Source organism: Musca autumnalis, unplaced genomic scaffold (assembly GCF_047663935.1).
Source record: "Musca autumnalis isolate F117 unplaced genomic scaffold, ASM4766393v1 scaffold_3, whole genome shotgun sequence".
Classification (NCBI taxonomy): Eukaryota; Metazoa; Arthropoda; class Insecta; order Diptera; family Muscidae; genus Musca; species Musca autumnalis.
Window position 1 is genome coordinate 140,431,162 of NW_027411866.1, and position 6,000 is coordinate 140,437,161.

Here is a 6,000-nt window from a genome sequence, read left to right on the forward strand (position 1 = left end):
ATTTTGAGCGAGAGAATACTTCTATATACTCAACATAAGGGGAAATAACCTTTGTTTTCAGCTTGCTATTCTGTTCCACTAATAACGGCTGATCCAACAAGAGGTACTTTTTTCAACAGCCTCTTTTTGACAGACCGCGTGTTATTCATGTCACGTGCTAATGTTATTTTTGTTTAGTACTATTTGATATGTTATCATGGAAAAGCTTACGCCTCTACAACGTTTACAAAACGGTCAACTTTATCACGAAAATTCGCGTTATGTGGGGAGTGTGTTTCGAGCCTGATTTTGTTCAGTGATTACGCACATTTCTGGCTTTATAGGTATGTAAAAAAGCAAAATTGGAAGGAGAGCAACTGAAAGAGATTCAAGAGCTTCCACATCATCCAGAAAAAATAACGGTTTGTGGGTCTGTAGAATCTTCGGACCCTATTTTTCAAAGTTATGCCGGTTAGGACTTCATCGTCAATGGCGACCGTTATTGCGCCATAATTGCCGAATATTTGATGTCTGAAATGAAGCTTAATCACGGCATTTGGTTTCAACAAAACGGCGCCACTTCCCACACATCCCATCAATCAATGGATTTATTGAAAGAACACTTCGGTGGGACCAGTCGATTGGCCACCAAGATCGTCTCATATCATTCCGTTAGACTTTTTCCTGTGAGAATATGTATGTAAATTTGAAATTGTATGCGGACAAAGCCGATTCGATTCCGGTCTTGCCAGTCGAAAAGCTTGAACGAGTCATTGAAAATTAGACTCAACGGATGGACCGTCTGAGATGTAGCCTCGGCCAATATTTGTTAGACATAATCTGCAAAAAAATAAATATCATCGAATGTTCTTTTAAATGATAAGTACCAATTTACATTAGGCAACTTTACTTGCGGCAAGTCTCAGTTCGTAGGAGAGACACTTAAGGGGAATGGAAGTGGAAAAAATAGCTCGTACCGGCAATTCCTTTAATATATTTTATGTTTTTGACATTATTTCTAATGTTTTGATAACAAAACTTGCCGAAACAGAATTGCTTGTATAAACGCAAGAGGCAACTTTAGAAAAGAACGAGAAAAATTGCCGCAAGGAAAATCGTCTAATGTAAATCGGGACTAATAAACATTCCTCATCCAATTTGATTTTTCTTTAAAGATAGTAGGAACCTCTAAATCACCCTTTATTTTAGAGTTATTCGGGAGTCTCATTCCAAATTCTACGGAATTCTAGTTTAGTAAAAACTGTTCGATTTTTTGAAATTTTTCCAGAGGTAAATACTGTTGCGCTCATCATGGGAATATATAATTTTCTTGGGGGACGGACTCGAAAGTCCGGGTACAATACCCGGGTTAAACCCGGCTCTACTGATCCGATTGTATCACTGGAAAGCCTATCCAAAAAGTGGTCATATGATGGGGTTACTTCAAGATATTAATGTGATATAACCCAAAAATCAATTTATGGACCCGGGTTTTTGCATAAACACCTCAAAAAGTAAAAACAAAATTACCGCTTAGTTTATGTCAGATTATAGCTCGCACTTTAATCTTTCCAAATTGGTGCTATATGTTGTAATACCTTCTCTGGATCCAGAGATATGGCCCTTAGAATCTTGACAACTCGGTTCTGTAGAGCTCATTTCTTTACATTATAGGTGTCTATGGAAAAATATAAAGTTCCAAATTGAACCAAATTTTTTTTTAAATTATAATTTTTCTCTAAGTAGACGGCCTTCGGCCAGGAATATAAAATCTTGGGAACGGGAACAAAATTTTCTTCTTATTTTCTTTTGAGGGTTTTATGGAAAAATCCGGGTCCAAAAATCAGTTTTTGGGTTATTTCACTTGTCCACCTGACAACTAGTTGGATAGGTATTTCCATAAGCTTTCCTATGATACCCATTTTGTAGCAATCGGCTCAGTAGAGCCGGGTCTAACCCGGGTTTTGTACCCGAACTTTCGGGTCCAATAACCGGGTCCGTCACCCAAGAAAATTATACATTCCCGTGTCAGCGCAACAATATCTATCTCTGGAAAAAAATTAAAAAAAAAATCGGGAGGAGTCATGGAGTATGTTTATGTGTACATTTTCGCAAACTTCCACAAATTTGATTAAATTTGCATTAAACAATCTGGCAACGCCATACATAACGTCACTTTTGTTTCATTTCACTGTGTGTGTGTGCGTGTGTGTGCATAAAATTTAGAATATTTTTTTACACAATAAAAAAATTGAAATGACCGTGTCACAATTTTACAATTATTTTTATTTAGAAAACCTTGCAGGAATCCTTCACTTTTGAATATTTTATGCGATTTTCACTTTTCATTATATTTTATCTGCTTATTTTCAATGAAACTAACTCAAGGTAGTTGGTTTGCAAAACTTTTTAACTCCACCTTAATTTTTTTTCTGCTCGATTTGTAATCGCCACAAAGTTGTAATTTTCATTAATTTTGAAATTTTTTATTTGCTTTTGCAATCACTATAACGCGTTTAATATTTTTCTGTTAAATAAATAAATTTAATTGCGGATATTTTGGGGAAAATCGAAAATCTCCTTGGCAAGCTCGCCGTCGCTATGAAAACTTCTATTATTTTTTTACAAATTTTTCAGTACACTTGTGCGAAAAACGAACTACAGGAAAATGAAGAATGTCTGAATGGAATGGATAGAACGTGAAGAGGAAAAATTGTGTAAATGTCAAATAAGAAAAAATATAAGGATACATGACAATGAAGGAAGAGAAACAAAAACACAGAGAGAAAGAGAGACGGCATTTAGATAAATTCTCTGTTTACGTTTATGCCGAGCAAAACAAAACTGATTTGTTTTTGTTATTTCATTTTCTTGTTTTGTTCGTGTAAATGGTTGGAGGGTTGGAGAGAGTTGATTGGCGGCAAAATAAGAAAAAACAAGACCAAAGGAAGACAGCAATAATCAACAACAACGTTGCCACAGAGGTTGTAGTGTCTTTCGAAAGTTTTTAAGTCGCTAATACTACGTTTACATATAGCCGGATTTAATAAAGCCACTGGGTTTCAAATGTCAATTCCAATGCGTATGCGTCAAATAAATCCTCATAAAGATAAAATGCTATAATACAAACAAGCTATAACAGCACGTTTACATATTACTGAATTTAGTTAATCCAGTAGTTTTAAATTGTCAGACCTGGAGACCGGGGATGGAAGTAAGGAAGTAACCAATTTGGTCCAACCCTTCTTTTTTATGAAATGATAAATTACGCGGCCCAACTCGATCTTACTCACAACTATTTTCATAATTTATTGTGAAAATTGATCTTGAAAAAAATTAACAAGTACGGACACCAATTATTAAAAAACGCACAATTCATTGGCGACACTGAACATCTTAAATACGTTTCACATACCTTTCATTACAATTACAAAAAGAAAATATTTAATAACCGTTGTTTATTTTGCATATTATCATAGATTTATAAACAACTTAAATATTAAAAAAAAATAGGGTCACTTCGACCTGCTTTTACACCCACTTTTAAACAAGAAATGTATATATTTTTTCATAAGAACACGCACTGGTATCCTATAAACAATATCTGATCCTTTTTAGTGTAAATTGATACATTTTTTCGATTTTTGGCCAGGTTTTTTGGAAAATCGGACACTGTGCGATGTGTCAAAAATGGAAGAAGACACGGGATCTGGTGTGTATTGCATACACTGAATATCAGTCTTTGCAGTGCGAAAAGCTTTAGAACTACTAGTGGGAATGACAGACTTTGCAGATGGGATAGTCACGGTGTACGTGGATAGACAGGCTGCGGTAAAGGTTTTAAGATAAATCTAAGACAGTTCAATGTTGCAGATCTTCTTGTAAAGTTTAATATTGCCGTTACGTTTTGTTGGGTACCAGAGCACTGCAATGTTGATGGAAATGAAACAGTTGATGTGCTGGCAAGAAGGGAGCCTATTCTTCTAACTTTCGGGCGGAGGCGGAACCGTAAGAATTTGGCCAGACGCACCGTGTTGTAAGGTATCGAAGTCAATCTGGCCGGCGTCCCTTCTCTCACTACGTAAATCAGAATCGCTGTAGGGGTCATTACTGGTCACTGCGGCATCAGATCTATGACAAGCAAGTGGGAGGACAACAACTTTCAATTTTTGCAGGCTAGGTGAGGAGGAGGACGGCCAAAAACCACTTGGCGAAGAACCATTTCCAATGAAACCGGAAAAACATTCAATGAGTTAAGATACCCCAGCAAAATTTGGCGGAAGAGGTTCTTTGCGATGACGTGATTTCATGTCATCTTTTGCATTGGTTCAAAGGATGTCGTGGAAGATCCGATCTTTTCATTAGGATTTGAGCCAATGCAAAGGAAGTCGTGAAAGATCCGATCTTTTCATCAGCATTTGTACCCATTCCATCGATCCAATAGAGATGATGTTTGTGTTTTTATTTACACATCTGTTTATTTTCATTTTGGTACGTTCCAGTACTGCAAAAATCTACTAATTTTTACTATTTTTTCCGATAACATAAAGGAAAAATTGTTATCGTAGTAAAAATAAATAGATTCTTGCAGTTTAACAGACCAAAGTTGTTAGAACTGTCGTCGTGATGTTGTCTTACATTTCCTGCATATCAAACAACTAAAACTTCTAAACAATTGGTATTATATAAAGTCCCAACCATCGAGCTAAAAATAGAATCGGACTGCACACATTGCTATTTTAAAAGTTCCCTTGTCTGTTCTAGATCTGACATAGAATGAAATCAATCAAATCTCGCTTCTTGGAATTTGAAAAAAAGTCCGAAACGAAAACGAACAAGAATCTGAAAATAAAGAAGAAACTACTTTTGGAAAGAAACAATTAAAAATAAATTAATTAAGCATAAATGGTATTTTCCATAAAAAGTCTCTCCTCCCCGTTCGTTACATTTTGTTCTTAGAGATCCCTAAAGCAAGCCGGGTTGTAGATCCCTACATATTTCCGTCACTTAACAAAAGAGTATAAATTACCAAAATGTTGTTATAAAATAATAGTAATTTACGAAATAAAAATACTTTAAGGAGTGCATTTGGAGTCCATGTCGAAATCTGAACTGGTGATGGGAAGATAATTGAAAAAACCTTTTGTAAGATGAAAGAATATCAGTTGCGGAGAACGGAGGAAGTAATCTTTTGCGTTGCAGCGGTGGTGATTACAATGCAATTTTGGATGTAAACTTTTGAAAAACTAAACTGATAAATTAATTGTAGTTATTTCATGAATTCGTTTGAATTAATAAAGAGTTTTGTTTTTCATGAAAACCATATTTCAATACAGCATTTCCATTTTCCAAACAATATGAAAATTTCATGCCAAGGGGTTGGTGAAAATGACATGCCAAAGCATTGGTTAAAATGACATGTCAAAGCATGGGTGAAAATGACGTGTCAAAGCTTTGGTGAAAATGACATGTCAAAGCATTGGTTAAAATGACATGCTTAGGATTCAGAAAAGAACGTCATCTTTTGGGGTCCACGCTCATATAAAATTCATCGATGAAGATGCTAAAAAGATGACATGCTAGATCACTTGCACCCATGATTGAATGTCATCTTTGGCATCGAACATTTTGCTGGGTACATTGCATCGGATAGAGTAAGATGGAGATTCTATGTGAATAGTTTATGTTCCTGATGGAATATGCTAATAAATAATAAAATATGTGAGGATGCGGTGTCATAGACTGTCTTACTCTTATTTTTCCTCCATTGACCCTGCAGCCTTGTTAAGCTACTGCAGAAGTCTTAAGCAGAAAGTTCAACTAAATACTTATTCCTCATCTCTCTGTTATATACTGTCCTTCTGCCTCTTTCCTGTAATAAAGGTTATTTTCGGAACCCTATTGCGACGCTACCAGTTCTCCAAAGGCAAAACAATACTTCCTAAGGAAATAACTGTAAAAATGCTTACGAACGGCCGATGCTCACGAACAACCTTTGCATATCATTCTGTGAATCTTTGA

General features: G+C 35.7%; 1 protein-coding gene across 3 annotated transcripts in view; it reads right to left on the reverse strand.

Moving 5' to 3' along the window:
• HERC2 (E3 ubiquitin-protein ligase HERC2) overlaps positions 1–6,000 on the reverse strand; it is a 55,422-nt gene that overhangs the window by 29,758 nt on the left and 19,664 nt on the right. The window contains exon 1 of one of the 3 annotated variants that reach the window (XM_073974555.1): positions 2,399–2,625. The exons of 1 other annotated variant lie outside the window; for it this stretch is intronic. The gene's annotated coding sequence lies outside the window, so the exon portion shown is untranslated. Of the gene's footprint in view, positions 1–2,362; positions 2,626–6,000 lie in introns of those variants that run through there. One more of the 3 variants, XM_073974556.1, reaches the window with a different exon arrangement.